Raw genomic sequence first — 18797 nt, 5'->3', positions numbered from 1 at the left:
TCTCTCTCTCTCTCCCTCTCTCTCTCTCTCTCTCTCTCTCTCTCTCTCTCTCTCTCTCTCTCTCTCTCTCTCTCTCTCTCTCTCCCTCTCTCTCTCTCTCTCTCCCTCTCTCTCTCCCTCTCTCCCCCATTTTTTACCTCTTTGCCTCTCTGGTTCCCACTTTATATGTTACATTTTTTTCTGTTTTGAGGTGAAGCTTCTAGTTTAAAGTCATAGAATAAATAACCCTAGTTTGGGAGCTCAAATCCATGGATTAGAAACTTGTTCTTTTCCTTCTGTCCTTTTCATGGGCTGCTTTCCTTGGATCTCTTAAGAGGCCTACATTCTTTGCTCTCCTAATTTTCTTTTCTTTCTAGTGTAGACTCTTTCCCATACCACACTACCAGAGACGTCTTTGTCTTTCCTTGGTTCCTGGCTTCTACCAGACTGATTCATGTTTTTTTTTTCTGTCATTAACCCAGAAGCTTTGACTTTGCTTTTTATTTACAAGTTGACTGTCATCCAGTACCACATTATTTCCTGCAGAGTAGTTCCCAAAGGATCCTTTGTTTATCTCATAACAGCTGCTCTAGTCCATATGTATATATTCTGTGTGTCTATGTATACATATATGTGTGTACTTTATAATAATTTTTGGCCAATAGTGTTTTAAGGTTTTACAAAACATTTCATACATATATTGACAACATATTGTCTCATTGAATTGTTCCAGCAACCGTGTGAGGCAAGATCTAAAAGTGTTCTTCATTTTACAGATGAACCTGAAGAGATTAAGAAAAAACTTTGCTGTTGTTACAGCTAACTGTCTAAAACCAGATTTAAACCCACCTCACTCCACAGTTCAGGTTCACCATTTAGGAGATACAAATTTACACTTCTAAATCATTGTCTTTTTTTTTCTTTTAATATTTTTTCCCTCAATTACTTTTGTGAGAATGGTAGACAGAATAAAGCACTTGAGGCAGTTTTGTGGGAATGATATTATAAATGGGCAGTTGATAGAATGATATTGCTATAGAGAATTACACTGGATTTTATGGTTATCTTGTGTTAATGTTGCTGTTGCAAAAATGACATTGATAGAGGTCACCTTACATTGGCCGTTCTTCAGTAGAAGGGATTCTTAACCTAGAGCCCACAGAAGGGATCCATGGATAGATTTCAGAGGATCCAGTAACTAGAGAAAGGAGAACATATTTATTTTCCCTAATTTCTAACTGAAATTTAACATTTCCTCCAGTTCTTTAAAAACGTTCCAAAAAGGAGTATATGACACCAAAAAAGGTTAATAAATTCTAAGGAAAATTCATCCACATGCTTTTTTATCAGTCTTTTCATGTAGAGGGATATTTACCACTTTTCCTATGGCATAAACATCTCAATTTGGCTTCATTAATTGGTTTGAAAAGAATTCCCAGAGCCTTAGACATGACCATAATGAAATAAATTAGAAAAATAAAATAAACCAAAAAATTTAGTCATTTTCATTTGTGCTTCTGTTCCTCTTCATTGTTGAACATCATCTATAAGTGACAGGAAAATACTTCATAATTTTAGTAAGATAAAATGGTAATGTTGGAGATTATGAATTATCACAAGACAAATTATTTGTGCTCTTTGTCCTCTCTGAAATTAGGATTATAGGATGCTAGATCTTGAGCTGAGGAAGTCTACAGCAGTCAGCAATTCCTTCTTCCTCATTTTATAGATGAGGAAACTAAAACCCAGGGAGGTTGTTACTTATCCAGGGTCACATAGTGTCAGAGGTGGATATTTTCTTTTATAGATATCTTATTTAATTACTTAATTGTATTTATCGTTATTTTTGGAATTATCTTTGAAGTTGATTAAAACAATTAATTTTTAAATAAAACTATATTGGTATTTTCCAGCTAAATAAAAGAAAGACAGGTGGATGGATAGAGAGACAATAAATCAAAGCTACAATGAGGAGGAAAGGGTGATTATCTAAGTGATTTGTCTCCAAGGCAACTTGTTCTTGTAAATAAATACCAAAAAAAATTAGACTCTGTGAGACTTTAAAAAACTAGTCATTTCTTCTTCAAGCAAGGACACTTGGCAATGAAACAAATTAAATTAGCACTCTTTTCTATTTCGGGATAAAGTGGTTTCCCTGGGTAAATAGGCTGGTGGCTCGTTGCCTTCTGTTATTCATTATAAGTAATAAACTATATGAATTGTCCAACACAAAAAAACTTGATTCTCAGGTTATTAGAAAAAATGTTTATTTATCAGAGAATATTAAAATGAGCAGGGCAGGCAACAACTTTAAACTATAGGGAGTGTGAATGGCATTTGCCATGTAAATTTGTGGTATTTGTGGTATGAATTGTAATGTCAGTAGCAGACTATGGTGGGTGAGTTTTGTTTAATTAGTAGAACAAATACCCTTTACTTATGTTCTTTAGAATATTTTCAGTGAGCTACGAAAACCTACAAGGTTTAACCAACTGATTAATATCTTGGCCTTGACCTTGAGTTCATGTAGATCAGGGAGTGCAATGCTTAGACCGTCTTATGTTCCTAATGCCTTCTTCTTGATGAGCTCTTTTTTGAATTTTTAACCTCTTTCTATTTCACACATAAAATAGCACTGTGTTTATCTCTCTTTTATACATCTTAGAGCTTTAAAGTTTGCAAAATACTTTCCTCACAGTAAAACAGATATGTAAAGTATTTAATACAGTATGATTATCCCTCATTTACAGATGATAAAACTGGGACTTGCCATTAGAAATACAGCAAGATGAGATTGGAACTAAGGTCTCTTGACTTCAAATCCAGCAATCTTATAACCCATGAGAGGGGTTTGTTGTCTCTCTCCCTCCCTCCCTCTGTGTGTGTGTGTGTCTATCTCCCCCACCCCCCAACCCCATCTCTCTGACTTTTTGTCTCTGTTTCTCTCTGTCTCTTCCCCCCCTCTCTGTCTCTTTCTGTCTCTGTCTCTGTTTCTCTGCCCCCTTTGTCTCTGTCTCTCTTTCTGTCTGTCTGTCTCTGTCTGTCTGTCTCTCCCTCTCTGTCTCTCCCCCCGCCTCTGTCTGTCTGTGTGTTTGTGTGTCTCTCTCTCAAAACTTGGTACAGTGTTCTCCACACAAAATCTGCTTCATTGAATTAGTTGAATTTTATTTATTAAATTTGTGCATTGCACACCATCCCCTTTGTGTTATCAGTTGATAACTGTTTCACTTAGCTTCACTCTAGCATAAGCACCATTGGCCTCACTTTGATGTTGCCATTCCTTGACTTTTCATCATTCTCTCCTCATTTTATAGATGAGGAAACTAAGGGAAATAGTTCAGTGACTTGCCTTCTCTTCTCTTAGCTCCCTCTTCATTGGGGAAGACTTTGGCTGGTTCTTGGAGAATGACTAGGATTACACAGAGGTGTAGCTTGACCATGGGGAAGCATGTTCCAGTTGGAAGGAACAGCATAGGCCTCTAGATGAGAAAGTTCAAAACATGTTCAAGAAATATCAAATAATCCAATTTGCTGCAACAAAGGGTGAGTAAAAAGTTGTGAGACAAAAGGCTAAAAAGAGAGACTAGGGCCACATCTTTTTGAAGGGAGGCAGTTGGAAAATGTAGAGAACTTTGAATGTGAAGTTGAGTCTTTTGGACTTTATCTGGTAGAGAGTAGGGACTGGACTGATGGATGCTTTTTGAACAAAGGAGCAGCACTCTGAAAAGTTTTACCATGACAGCAATGTGCTAGATGTGTCCAGGGGAAACTGGAGTCGGAGAAACCTGCAAGAAGGATATCTGTAATGCTCTAGTAATATGACTTGAAGTGGAGTATATATAGGAATCAAGAGAAAGAAATGAATATGTTCATGGTGGAAAAAATAGTAGACATCCAGAAGAGGAAAAGCAGGAATTTGGGGTGGTGGTGGATGAAAGTGGGTATTTGTATATGCTGAGGCTTGAGACACCAACATAGAAAATGTGTCTGGATTTTGGAGGAATCATAAAGGCTAGTGATACATTTGGGAGACATCACCATAAAGGTGATAGTTGATTTTACTTCCTACTTTCCTGAGAAAATTGAGTCCATCGGTTTCATGTTCCCTCTTCTTCCTTACGCTATACATTAACACCTCTCTTCATTATCCCCTGTTCTCATTTCCTTTTCTCCAGTCTCTGTTGAAGAAGTGACTTTTTTATTTCTTTGTCAAAGCTTGTCTTCCACACAGTCTTGATCTTGTGCCTTCTGGGAATGTATTAGGGGCACCTACACTGCGATGGGTGCAATGCATTCTATAACTTCTTATTTGTAGTTGCTGAATGCTTTTATAATAGATATAAGAAATTATATTCTTTAGCATTTATAGTATTAAAATTCCCCTTTCCTTTTGGATAAATTGATGTTTTTTTGCTAAGAGATGTATCAAGGGATATTTGCAATTGCTGAAGTAAAAGCCCCAGTGGTCAAGATGTTTTAGACATAAAAGAACTCTAGTTCTTATTAAAGATATTTCTTTCTACTTATCTCTATAGATTTTAGTATTTTGTCTTATACAGCTGTCTACTAAGAAGCTTATTCCCTGTTTCTAACAATTATAATTTCATAGCTAATGTTCTTCTCAGTCCAAATGGACCAATTTTTTTATAGAATCCTTATTTGATAAAAAATTTATAAAGATAAAAGATTTATACATCTTGACCAGAAATAAGAAAGATGAGTGTTCTCTCCTTCTGCTTGGCATCCCATCTATCTAATCACTGCTCTTGAATTCCTGGGAACAAGAAAACTGAAATGTTACTGGTGTTTATCAGAGATGAGATCTTTCCTGTATAGAAAATGAAAACTGGGGAACCTCTCCTTGATGCCATCACTGTCTTCCTCCCCACCCCCTTAAGATGCTGCAGATCCTGTGAGCCATCTAGGAATTTTTTTCTACGGACTAATCCGAGATGACAGGTCCTTGTGTGTTTAACTAGCTGTTGAAGATGCTACTCAAGACAGGATCAAGAAACAACAGCAATGAACTAATATGTATCAAAGGCTAGAATTGGACTCAGATCTTCCTGGAATTATGGCTAGCTCTTTATCCATTATACCATCCACAAAACTTGGAATGCACCTAAATCAGACCAAATGTAACTAAGAAATGTTTAACAAAATAAAAATATAATACAACATAGATAATGTTAATTTGTAGTTTTCTAAGGCAATATGTTGTCCCATTCCTCTGATTTTGGCACCACTCCACTATATGTTTCCCCTTTGTGCAGATTAACTTGATCAAAATAAAACAATTAAATTTATTTACATACCACAAAAGCTTTTTATATCTTTAAAATGATGTACAAAATGTCCTTATTTACCTGCATTCACATATTTTGCAGGATTTGGCAATGAGTTAATAAGATTTTGACTCATATTCTTCAATTTTTCATTGTGAAACCATACTCATATTGTATTTTATATTAAGTGCATCTTTGACAAGTAATCCTTTTCCAAGCCTGGCCTCAAATAGTATAGCCTATAAGTTTTCAGAAGGGTGAGTTATCAATCAGGTGAGTTTTACCAAGCCACTGAAGTATGTTTATTTCTCTCTCTCAGATACATTTCTTAAACCTTTTGTGACATGTGATGTGGTGAAAGATCAGTTTCTATTTAAGGATTTCCATAATTCTGCCCCATAACATACTAATATGTCCATAAGATTTCATTGTTTCAATGGGGATAGTCTACTAGGCATGCTGGAAATAAAAAAACCAAAATCTCCAAAACATTTCTTTGGGGGGGAAGTGTGTGGATATTTTTACACTGTCATGTGAAAATGCCCAAATTTTATCATATCTCTTGACCTTTTGACAGTGGTCCTTGAATCCTCTTATGGTCTTTGCTTAAATAAGCAGTTTGATGTAATAGTTTGTCATTTATTAGTGTTATTTTTCATTATCAACTGCATTTTTTGTGACTGGACTTTTAAAAAATACTTAACATTTTTATTCTCACTTCTAAATGTTGTTCTCCCTTCAACCCCTTCCCCAACCATTGAACAGGTAAGAAACACCCATTATATATATGAAGTCATTGAAAATATATTTCTACATTATCCATTTTGTGAGGGGCAAAAAAAGCAATAAAAAGAAAAAGAAAAATATGCTTCATTCTGCATTCAGAGTCCATCAGTCATCTATCTGGAGGTGGATAGCATTTTTCATCAGGAGTCCTTTGGAATTGTCTGGGATCACTGTATTGATCAGAGTAGCCAAGTCTTTCACAGCTGGTCATTATTACATTATTGTGACTGTGCACGGTGTTCTAGTTCTGCTCACTTCACTTTTCATCAGTTCATAGAAGTTTTCCCAGGTTTTTTATGAAACTATCCCCTGTGTCATTTCTTCCAGCACAATGGCATTCCATCACTTTCATGCCCTATAACTTGTTCAGCCATTTTTTTATTTAAAAGGCATCCCCTGTCTCCAACTCTTTACCACTACAAAAAGAGATGTGTAAATATTGTAGAACACAAGGGTCCTTTCATTTGATCACTTTGGTGGGCTACAGACTTAGTAGTGGTATTGCTGGATCAGAGGGTATGTACAATTCTATAGCCCTTTGAGCAAATTGTTCGTCACGATGGCTAGACCCATTCACAATTCTACCAACAGTTTCATTAGTGTTCCTATTTTTCCATATACCCTCCAGCATGTATCATTTCCTTTTTTTCTCCTGTTAATCAGTTGGTTGGATGTGAGATAGTAACTCTCAGTTACTTTAATTTGCACATTTCTATTAGTAATTTAGAGCATTTTTTCATTTGACACTGACAGCTTTGATTTTATCTTTTGAAATCTGCCTGTTCATATCCTTTGACCATTTATCAATCTGGGAATGGCTCTTATTTTTTATAAAATTAGTTGTTTTCTTTATTTTTGAGAAATGAGACCTTTAGCCGAGAAACTTGCTGGAATTTTTGTTTGTTTCCTGCTTTCCATTTAATTTTGGTTACAATGGTTTTGTTTGTGCAAAATCTTTTTAATTATATGCAATCATAATTATCCATTTTACCTCCCATGAACCTTCTTCTTTTTTGATAATAAACTCTTCCCCCATCAATAGATCTGAAATATAACTTCTTCCATGCTCCCTTGATTTGTTTATGATCTCACCCTTTTATGTCTTTAATCATGTACTATTTGTGAGCTTCTCTTAGTATACAATGTGAGAAGTTGGTTTATGTCTGGTTTCAGCCAGACTGTTTCTCAATTTTCATAGTAGTTTTTGTTGAATGGTGAGTTCTCACCCTAAAAGCTGGGATCTTTGGTTTTATCAGACACTAGATTATTTTGCTCATTTGCATATATATGTGTGTATATATATATATACATATATATATATAATGCACCTAGTCTATTTCACTAATCAGCTACTCTGTTTCTTATCCAGTACCAAATTGTTTTAATGATTACTATTTTGAGTATAGTTTGATGCTAAACCACTTTCCTTCCCATTTTTTCCAGTGATTTCTCTTATTTTCTTAACCTCCAGATGATTTTTTTCTTTTGACTCTCTAAAATAACTCTGATAATTTGATAAACATGTCACTGAATAACTAAATTAGTGTTTTCATTTATATTATATTGGCTTGGCCTACCCAGTAGCAATTATTATTTCTCCAATTATTTAAGTCTGTTTTTATTTGCATAAGGAGTTTTTTGAAATTGTGTTTATATAAATCTCATGTGTATTTTTGCAGGTAGAATCCCAAGTATTTTCATTGTTTCTGTAGTTATTTTGAATGGAATTTCTCTATTTCTTTCTGCTAGGTTTTGTTGGTAAAATCTAGAGATGCCAATGATTTGTGTGGTTTTATCCTGCAACTTTGCTAAAGTTGTTAATTGTTGCAAATAGTTTTTTAGTTGACTTTATAGGGTTCTCTAAGTATTATGTCATTTACAGCAAGTGATGGTTTTGTTTCCTTAAAGTCTCCTCATTTCTTCAATTTCTTGGTCTTATTGCTTATAACTAGCATTTTTAGTATAATAATGAATTATAATGGTGATAATGGATATCCTTGTTTCCCCTCTGATCTTATTTATTTATAGTCATTTATAGATAATGATTATTCTTAGTTTTAGATAGATACTACTTATCATTTTAAGAAAAGTTCTATTTGTTCCTATATTTTCTTGTGTTTTTAATAGGAATGGTTGTTGTATATTGTCAAAAGTTTATTGTATAATTTGGAACTATGCCCAAAGGGCTATAAAACTGAATATCCTTAATCCCAGAAATACTACTACCAGGTCTGTATCCCAAAGAAATTTAAGGAGGAGGAAAAGGAGACCAAAATGTACAAAAATATTTATAGCAGCTCTTCTGGTGGTGGCAAAGATTTTGAAATTGAGGAGATAAATTCTCATTACTTGGGGAATGGCTGAACAAGTTTAGAATATAATGGTGATGGACCTCTATTGGGCTATAAGAAATGACAGCGGGGATAGTTTTAGAAAAACTAATGATAGCTGTGAAAGACTCAGCTACTCTGATCAATACAATGATCCAAGATAATTGTAAAGGATTCCTGATGAAAAATACTATCCACTTCCAGAGAGAGAATTGATGAACTCAGTGCAGATGGAAGTATACTTTTTTACTTTATTTTTCTTAATTTTCTATTTTTTTGCAACATGGCTAATATGGAAATATGTTTTACATGATTGCACATTTTTTAATTAATATAGTGCTTTCTTATGTAGGTAGAGGAGGAACTGGAGGGAGAAAATCTAGAACTCATTTTTAATAAAACAAATATTAAAAACAAATAATGAATTCATTTTTGAAGACTTTTTATGAATCTATTGATTTTTGTTGATTTTGATGTTGGTATGTTTGATTATGTTTGTAGTTTTCTTAAATTTGAACCATCCTTGCACTCTTGGAATGACTCTTAACCTCATCATAGTGTATGATGTTTGTAATATATTGCTCAAATATCCTTGATTTTACTTAATATTTTTTTGCATCAGTATTAATTAGGAAATTTTCATGTATAGTTTTTTCTTTTTTTTTCTCCTTGCTTTAGGTATCACAACCTTAGTGGTATCATAGGAGGAATTTGGTAGGTCTCCTTATTTACTTATTTTTTTCAGTTTACATAATATTAGAATAGAATCATTCTTTAAATATTTGGTAGAATTTCCTTGTAAATCCATCTGGTCCTGGGGTTTTTTCCTCAAATAATTTATTTATAGCTTGTTTAATTTCTTTCTTATAGGATAAAGTTATTTAAATATTCTATTTCCTCTTTTGCTAACCTGGGCAATTTGCATTTTTGTAAATATCTACTTCATTTATATTGTCAGTTTTATTAGCATATAGTTAGACAAAATAACTTCTAATTATTACTTCAAATTTGTTAATTAGGTATGCATTATCTTTTTCATTTTTTATATTGGCAATTATTTTTAAATCAAATTAGACAATGGTTTCTCTGTTTTTAAGTTTTTTCTTCATAAAAACAGTTCCTGCTTTTATTAGTTCTGTGTTTTGTTTTTTTTTACTTTAAATTTTATTAATCTTTTTTATTTTCAGGATTTTTGTTTTGGTGTTTAATTGGGGATTTTTAATTATTTTTTTCCTTTTTTTAAAGTTGTATGCCCAATTGTGAATCTTTTTTTCCTCTTTTATTGATAAAAGCATTGTGAGACATTAAATTTCCCCTAATTTGCTTTGGCTGCATCCCACAAATATTGGTATATTGTCTCACTGTTGTCATCTTAAACAAAATTATTTATTATTATTTTTATGATTTGCTTTTTGCCCCACTCATTCTTTCTGATTAGATTATTTAGTTTACAATTTTTTATCTATACTTCAAAGGACTTTTATTGAATTTAATTTTTATTCATTTATTTATCTGGGGAAAAAAGGATGCATTAAATATTTGTTTTTCTGCATTTGTGAATTTTTTTGCTCATAGATAAATAAATAAATAAAATGTTTTAATTTGTTCTGCTATCTCTTTTATGGGTGAATCCATCCTGTTCAAATTTCCAGTAATAATTGCTAACTTTGTATTTCTCTCTCTCCTGTTTTTTATCTTCCTTTTTATTCTCCTCTTTTTAACCTTGCCCCCTTGCAAAAGTCTGGTTTGCTTCTGACCATTGCTTACCTTAATCTATCCTTATTCTTATCACCTTTCCCATTTCCTTTTACCTGCTCCTCTCTCATTTTCCTGATGAGTAAAATGAATTACTATACTCTGTTCTGTGTTTGCGTTTTGTATTCCTCTCTCCTTGAAGCAGTTCAAAAGAGAATGAGATTCTAGCATTGCTTATTCTCCTCCATTCCATTCCATTCTCTCCTCTATTGTAAATAATCCCCCCTTCTCCTAGTATATCCCTCTTTCTCATTTTTCCATTCTTTTTTTTTTTTTTTTGAGATTGTCCCAACATAATGGACTCACATTCATGCATTATTAGGGCAGTTAGAAGGAGTCTAACACGTGTTAGACTCCTTCTAACTGCCCTAATAATGATGTTCTTAGAAGTAATATGTATCATCTTCTCGTATAAGTATGTAAACAGTTTATGCTTGAGTCCTTTATTATTTCCCTTTCTTGTTTACATTTTTATACTTCTCTTGAGTCTTGCATTTGAATGTCATATTTTCTATTCAATTCTGGTCTTTTTTTTTAACACAAATGCTTGAAAATTCCATGTTCCTTTAAGCTTCCATTTTCCCTCTGAAGGATTATACTGATTTTATGAATAGATTATTTTTGGTTATAATCTAGTTCCTTTGCCTTCTGGAATATCATATTCTGAGACCTCTACTTTAATATAGTAGCTACTAAATCTTGTTTAATTCTGACTATGGCTCCAAAGTATTTTAATTATTTCTTTCTGACTGCTTTAAGTATTTATCTCCTGAATTTGGAAGCTCGGATTTTGGCTAAAATATTCCTGGCAGCTTTTGTTTTGAAATTTCTTTCTGGAGGTAACCAGTAGATTCTTTCAAGACTTCTTGACAGAGAAATATTTATCTCTGCCCTAGAGTGATGGGCTCAATGTTTTAATGTTTTATGGGTTATTGGTAGAGGTATTTTCACATTAATTATAGTATATTTTATAGGTTTGAAAAGTATATAAGACTGATATTACAAAAGGATTAATTGCCTTAAAATGATTTTACTTCAGGATGTCCATAATTCTCATAATGTATTCAGCCAAAGACCTAATGTCTTAATTCCACATGTGAAAAATACCAAAGTATATAGTCTGACCAGGATTTTATACTTACTGAGTCCAAATCCAATTTCATATCATTGGAAAAAAGTTTCACAAGATGAAGTTGTTGTTCAGCGTATTTTTAGATGGATCCATATAGCTTTATGTCACCCATATACAGCATGTGATTAAGATGTTTTCATTTGTTTCCTTTCATTTAGAGGCCATACTTAATTTTACTTAGGTGAGAGGATAATGAATTTAAGGCTAGACAGAATAGAATGAACTTAAACTCGCCCTGAAAAATTATTCTTGACATTATTGTGTTGACATGCTTTAAATGTAGATCCATTTTCTACATAATAATCAAATATTTTATCATTTTCACTATACCTGAGACTGTTTTCTATATATGCAGATGTAATTAAGTCATGAGTGCAGAACTGAGGCTTTGTGATAATCACTAATGGAAATATATATTTTCTGGCTTTTGGGGTAGATTGTACAATGATTACTGAATTGAAAAAAATTGTTACTTTATAACCCAGGGACTTTTGTTAAAGCCTTTTTGTTTCTCAAGCAATTGATTGTTTTCTTGCAAGAGTTCATAGCTTTTTTTTTTTTCATGATGCAAGCTGTGAATGCTTTGTATGAAGTATATTAACCTATAATTGGCCTCTTTGGAGGGGCCATTCTTGTTCTCTTCCTTTTTAAATTGAGAGATATGCTATGTCTCCATAGGATAAGGATGATATCTGAAAGGATGATGATAAAGTGTTTTACTACTCATTCATGCACTAGTGTGAAGTTTTTGAACCTATAATTATAGATCTGCCATTTTCCAATTTTGCAATGACAGAATTTCCATCCCCTTTCTTGGTTGTTCAAGATATTAATTGTGTATAAGCATTTAGCTTTTTGTTTGATCTTATTTGCATTTTTAGAACTTCTTAGGATCATAGAAATGACCAGAAAATTTCTACCTTATCTTTCTTTGGAGAGTCTTGTCTTCTCCCCAATTTGTTTCTCAAGCTTCTATAGAAAAATTTTTTAAATCAATTTTGAATTGTTTATTTTTTTCCTTGTGCTACTTTGACTTTTTGTATTACTTTAACCTTTTGACTTTTCCATTCAGTTTCTGATATAAAACATTTAGAATTTCTGATATGTTATTGTTTTTCAGATTTCTTTCCACTTTTTTGTTTGCTTTGATATTGCTGTCTTTCATTGGCAATATGGAATTCAAGTTTATTACTGGTTGAACCAGCTGAATATTGCTGCAATCTTCCAGTGCCTTACCACAAATCTTCAATAACTCTCTCAAGTCATTTTTTTTCTATAGTTTTATTTGATGCCTGGCTTTAAGGATATTTTTTGATAACTCCATCTTTTCAAAATCCTATAGTTTTTACTATGACAGTGGCTGCCACATATATTGATATGAGCAGGCTATTATTACTTTTGTTATCAGTAATATAGCCTGTCCAAAATGGTATTCCTCTTTCTTGTCTATCTCACTCCTTTTCCTCACCTCTCTGTTTCTATTTAGCTATATCATTCTTTCTATTTAACTAATTTTCAACTTTGGAGTTGTCCTTCATTCTTTCCTTTTTTTGTGTCCCTCACATCCTATTAACTGACTGGCTTTTAATTTTTTCCTCCAGTCATCTATCCCATCTCCCTGCCCATTCACACAACTTCTTCACTAGTTCAGTGTCTCATCACCTCTCACCTGTACTATTATATTAGCCTCCTAATTGTTTTCCTGCATTCAGCCTCTTTCCTTTGTAATACATCCATATAACCACCTAAAACACAGATGTGATAAGGCTGTTTAAATAATCAGAAATCTTCTCAGGATCCCCTATTGCTTCTCCACAGAGAAACTGGAAAATCCTCAGTTTGAGGAATGGAATTTAATAATATCTTAAAGGGCCAAACAAATTTGCCTATCAGTTGACATGCCTAGTCCTTTTACTCCTCCCATCGGGTGGTTATCTTCTACCTTGTCAGCTATTTGATATTTCTCCCCTTAAAACTTTTCACTTAAGTTGGTTTAACTGTTCCCTGTTCATGGCCATTCTGTCACTCTCTGTCTCTATAGATATCCTTCAGAGTTCCGTCCCAGGGCCTCTTTTCCTCTTCTCCTCTTCTCCGGGTATATTTCTTCACTTGATGATTTTATCAGTTCTCATGGATTTAAATCCATTACATCTCTTTGTTGCCAATTCTCAAATCTGCCTATCCTGTCCCAGCCTCCCTGCTGACTTCCAATCTTGCATATCTAAATGTCTTTCAGCCCTCTTGAACTAGACATTAGACATCTTAAACTCAATTGTGTACAGAATGGAACTCATCTTTCCCCCTAAACCCTTCCCACCCCAACCCTCAACCTCTCCTGTTCCTGTGGAACATAACATCCTCCTCCTGGTCCCTCAGGCTCATAACCTAGAGTCATCCTGGATTCATCACCCTCTCTTATTCCCCACACTCCAATCTGTCGCCAAGGTTTATCTATTCCATCTTCACAGTATCTTTCAAATACCTCCCCGTTCCCCTATGACACTGTCACTACTCTGGTGGGGTCTCTCATCACCTCCCCCTTGGACCAAGTTTTCCTTCATAGGAGACAGAACTCCCCAGTTGTTAGGTCCTCTCAGCCTTGTCAGATTACTGAAGACCACTCAAGTTACCATGCTCTTTCCCATATCCTACTCCATCCACCAGACGTGTTTCTCTAGGGAGATGAGAGCAGCTATACCCACAGAATCCTTGCTGTGTCAAGGCAAATCAAACCTCCTTTTGTTAACTGTTCAAGAACTCAAAAATGCCTCATTTCATCACAACAGTAAACCTGAACAAGGAGAATGCAGGCATTTGAGCTTTCTCCAGCATTCCACCTTTAGCTTCTTCATAAAAGTGGGGACCTATTTATCTATAACACTGGATATAATGGTTAACTTTTTTAAAAATGTAGATAATTTTGCTGAACTTTTTTCCTTCCTCTTTTTCATTTTTTGATATGGGAGATGGAGAAAGTAGAAAGAGGAACATGTTGGGAAATGTAAGTGATATAAAAACAAAAACTATCCATTTGAGGGGATATCCCTTTTAGATATAGATAGATACTTTTGCTCAGGGAAAGCAAAGACAGTTATAAGAAAAATACTTGGAGGTTAAGAGGATAAAGATGGCCGATGTATCCTGTTTCCCAACATTGGATTTGCCTATGAATGACATGGTCTTTGTAATTAATCGCTGGGAGAACCTTTGGGAGCCTCCATCCTGCTAAAATTTGAGTGAAGTTTGGATGAAACAGAGAGAGAGAGAGAGAGAGAGAGAGAGACAGACAGACAGACAGACAGACAAAGTCAGGTGACATATTAGGGCTACATCAATATTTATTTTTCCATTTAAAAATAAAATATAATATCTAGATTTATTGTGGGGAAAAAAGAAAGAAAAATAGGCTCTTCCTTTAAGAACTAAAGTTTGATCCCACATAAGATTCTAGATCAGGTGGGATTCTCTTAACAGAGACTGAGTATCTAAGGTCAACTGGAAGTCACCTGTTTATTCTCAGGTGAGAACCAAAACTGCCCTGGATAAAAATTCTTCCCATAGTTTCAGTTAGAGTTTAAAAATTTTTAATGAATCTGTATATAATTATTCCTAATAATAATTAGCATTTATATCACTAATGTTTGCAAAGGACTTGACAGATACTGTCCTTTTATTCTCATAACATCCCTGGGAGGAAAGTGTTATTATTATGCCCATTTTGCATATGGGGAAATGAGGCAGACAGATTCTGAGTGACTTGTCCAGGGTCACACTGTTGGTAAGTTTTGAAACTGTTTTTGAACTCAGGTTTTCCTGACTCTGGGTTCAGCTTTGTGGATCCACTTTTCCCTATAGCTGTGAAGGACATCTAAATGGAAGTCCAAATGAAAATATCTTCACTATGTCCTTTCAAATGCATTAGGGAGTCCAAAATGTCTTTAGTGGATGCCAAAGAGGGCATTTCAAATGGAGGTCTGAATTTACCCTGTACTTGGAAAAGCAGGGCAACTCAACAAGTAATAGGAAAAACTTAAAAGTTTGAAAGGTGTTAGGGTCCAAACAAGGGCTGATCACTTAAGATTCATTGAAAATCAACCCTAGGGGAAGGAAGGTGGACTTAATCAGTGGTTTGAAAGCCCTAGGCTTAGACATAGAGGTCCTTGATTCAAACCTAGCCTCAATCACCCTTTAGCTGTGTGAGCCTGGGAAAGTCACTTAATCCCCAGCCCTTATTGCTCTTCTACCTTGGAACTCATACACAGTATTGATTCTAAGATGGAAGGTAAGGATTAAAAAAAAAAAAAAAAGATAAAAGACAATTAACCCTGTATGAGACCACAAGATGTGACCTGGAAAGGCTCCCCCAGGAAGCTGTAGCTATGATGCAAGGGAGCTCTTTATGGGGGGCTCTAATAATAACAATTTCCCCCAGACCTCTGTGCAGTACATATATTCAATTTTGAAACATGCCTGGTTTTTCCATAGTTTCCATCCCATTTCTTACATCGTTTCCCCTATTCTGCTCCATATCACAGAATAATCCACAAGTAATTCAGCACCTGAGTGTCCAGAGGGGTGGCTAGATGAGGCTGAATTGAGAAAAGGAGTAGCAGGAAGAAAAAATCAAGGAATGCCATTCTTTTGGGTTTCAGAAACAGACTTCTTAACTTGACAGTTGCTTTTGAACAGAAGGTAGTCTGTGTAGGAGTATGCAAGTTACATGGAAACACTATGCAAATATACTTGTCATTGGACTAGCAGTTTCCTACACCCAAATGCATTTAAGAAAATCATACTGGGCACCACAGCTTATCTGCATAATCTAAATTATTGAATGCCAAGAAGCCATGTGACACTTTGGAAACTCAACTTCATGAGCTTTAAGGCCAAGATATTTCAAATAGAAATTTCATTTTGTCTACATTTTCAGAGGAAATAGACTTGGGCATTATAGTCTTACCCCCTTTTATAATAATTCTTGAGATGGAAAATTGAATATAACTAATATAACTTTGAGCTTTTAAAAAAAGACATGTCTATTACCTAAAAGTTTGCCTTTCATTGTAAGGGAATCTGATTGAAGAGAAAAACTTCTGTATTCTCAGGCTTTACCCACCCAAGTAATTTATTTTCTTACATGTCTTATCCCTTACCTTTTCTAATTTGCACAATACAATTTCAGAGAAATGAAGAATAGTTCTGTATTTAGAAGGAGGAAGGCTTAAGGGGAAGGAGAGAGGACCAGTGCAAGGACCATTCATGAAATAGGTCTTGTAATGCTAGTACACTCCCTCTGCACATGAATTATTCATTTTGCTGCTTTTGTTATAATGGGGACTGTGTTCAATCTCTGACTGTCTTGTGATATAGCCTTCCTTTGCTAAAGGACTACATGTTAGCAGCCGTCATTTGTTTGGGGAATCAATTTAGCATAATAGTCATAAGGGTTGCTAAGAATGTCATGCCTAAGAGGGAGAATCGAGTTCTAAGTAACATTTTAAAATGCCTTTTGCTGTTCTTGGATCATTTTTGAAACACAACCTTTTCATTTTAGGATTTTTATTTTCAATGTGTAAAATTGTACCTTTAAACAGAGCCAACCCAAGCGTTCTGAAATTTTATTTATAGAAAATGTTGAAAGACAGATCGAGTATGCAAGGATAGAAAAAAAATGTACTTAAAAAAAGTTTGGTGTTTTTTTTTTAAAGGATAAAATACAACCAACCACAAAGAACATAGAAAAAGTCAAATCTGAGTCATGTACCCTCAGAAATAAAGGTTTCTTTGTGATATCTAATATCAGACTTTCATACTCAAAGCATGGACTTTCCTCAACTAAAAATTCCAGTGTAAATGGTTTAGGTTTGCATACCCCACCTCCCCTTTCAGTCCCCCCTACCCCCTGTTCACTGAATTACAGTCCGTAGGACTGGGTGGGTTAGGGACTGTGGGGAATTCAGAACTCCGGACTGGTGGGAGCTCTGTGTGGTTCTGTCGTGAATGGACAACAGCATGCGCTCAAGTACTCTCTGAAGAGCCGGATAAAAAGTGGCATTTCCTCCCAAACTGGTATGTGCGGCTAAAATAAATGCTTTGAAGCTATAGATAAGGGGGAAAGGGGTGGAGAAAGAGGGAGTTGAAGCTGTGAACAGATGGATGAATGATTAGATCATCTGGATAAGGAGTGGGGTTTTCACATAGAAAACCTTTGGGGGTTTTCTTGTTCCCTTCAGAAATCTGATGGATTTTAACTTGAAGGCAGAATTGATGGATGCTGCTTAAACTTAAAACAGGAAAAACAACCAGGAGGAAGTTCCTTGTTCTGGATTTAGTTGTCGAGAGGCAGGAAGTTGCCAAGGAACAAGAAGAACGAAGGTTAGAATTGAAAGAATATGCGGTTTGGGAGAATTTGAATCATGTGGCATGACTTTCACTCCCCCCCCCCCCCCCCCCCCACCGCCCGCGGTTCAATTTACTGTGAACAAACCAGAAAGTTCTGATTTTGATAATGTTTCACAGTCCTTGGATTGAATTATACTGGGGACGGGTAGTCTTTCCATCAAGAACATTTTACTTCTCGTGCTTGGATTTTGATGGTTAAGTAATCAAGTGTGTGTGTAGACTTTTTATGCATTCCTTCTGTGCGTTAATTTGTTGTTGTTGTTGGTTTTTTTTTTTTTTTGGAAGGGTGACAATTGAGGGCTATGATAGGAGCTCCTTTACCCAACCCTTACCCTTTTTGTTTTTTTTTCCTTTTTGTCTCAGTTTAAGTTGGATGGTGTTCTCTGGGAGTCTTGAATAGTGGTACAAAGTGGGTGGTCTCTCAACTCTGACTAATGCATTTTGTGCTCTATGACTGAAAATGCCTCATAGCCTGCCAGGGCTGACTGAGAGTTGTGGAATGCCTCCCCCCCCCCCCCTTTTCCCTTTGATTTCTTAAGGAAAGGAGAGATTGGGAAGGGGGAGAGGAGGAAAGGGATGCTATTGTCGAGAGAGGGGGGCAAAAGGGGAGGAGCGTAACTTGAAAGGACTACCCAGACTGCTAGTTGAGAAACCTGAAGATGGAAAGGGGAAGTGCTTGCACGTTATGGAATGTGGTTCCTCCTGGGAGACCCCAGCCCAGCCATTCAGTGAGCAAGTTAAAGAATGGAGAAGGGAATGGAGGAAGGGGGTGGGAACCCAGGGGCCCATTTCCCTCTTTCTGAAGCAATGACAGCTGGTTCTGCACTGGCTCACATGACAAAATGCTATGGAGACTGAGCAGTTAAGCAGAAGCCACGGAGCAAGGGTGGTCAGCTGATCCCGCGGCCCCAGCCTTCCCCCCCACCCTCAGTCAGGTGATCTGTTGATGACTAATCATTCAACCCAGTGGGAAGATAACTCCAGAACCCAGGTAGGAGAAAAGCTGAGTTACTTTATTGATGCAAATTTTTCCCCAAGAAGAAATGCTTTGGGAGTGAAAAGTTTAGTCTATCACATCCTTTTGACCAATATAACTTTTTAAAACAGCTATGGACCATTATTTAAAGT

This window comes from Gracilinanus agilis, chromosome 3 (genome assembly GCF_016433145.1).
Source record: "Gracilinanus agilis isolate LMUSP501 chromosome 3, AgileGrace, whole genome shotgun sequence".
Lineage (NCBI taxonomy): Eukaryota > Metazoa > Chordata > Mammalia > Didelphimorphia > Didelphidae > Gracilinanus > Gracilinanus agilis.
Note: the sequence above shows the minus strand (reverse complement) of the source record.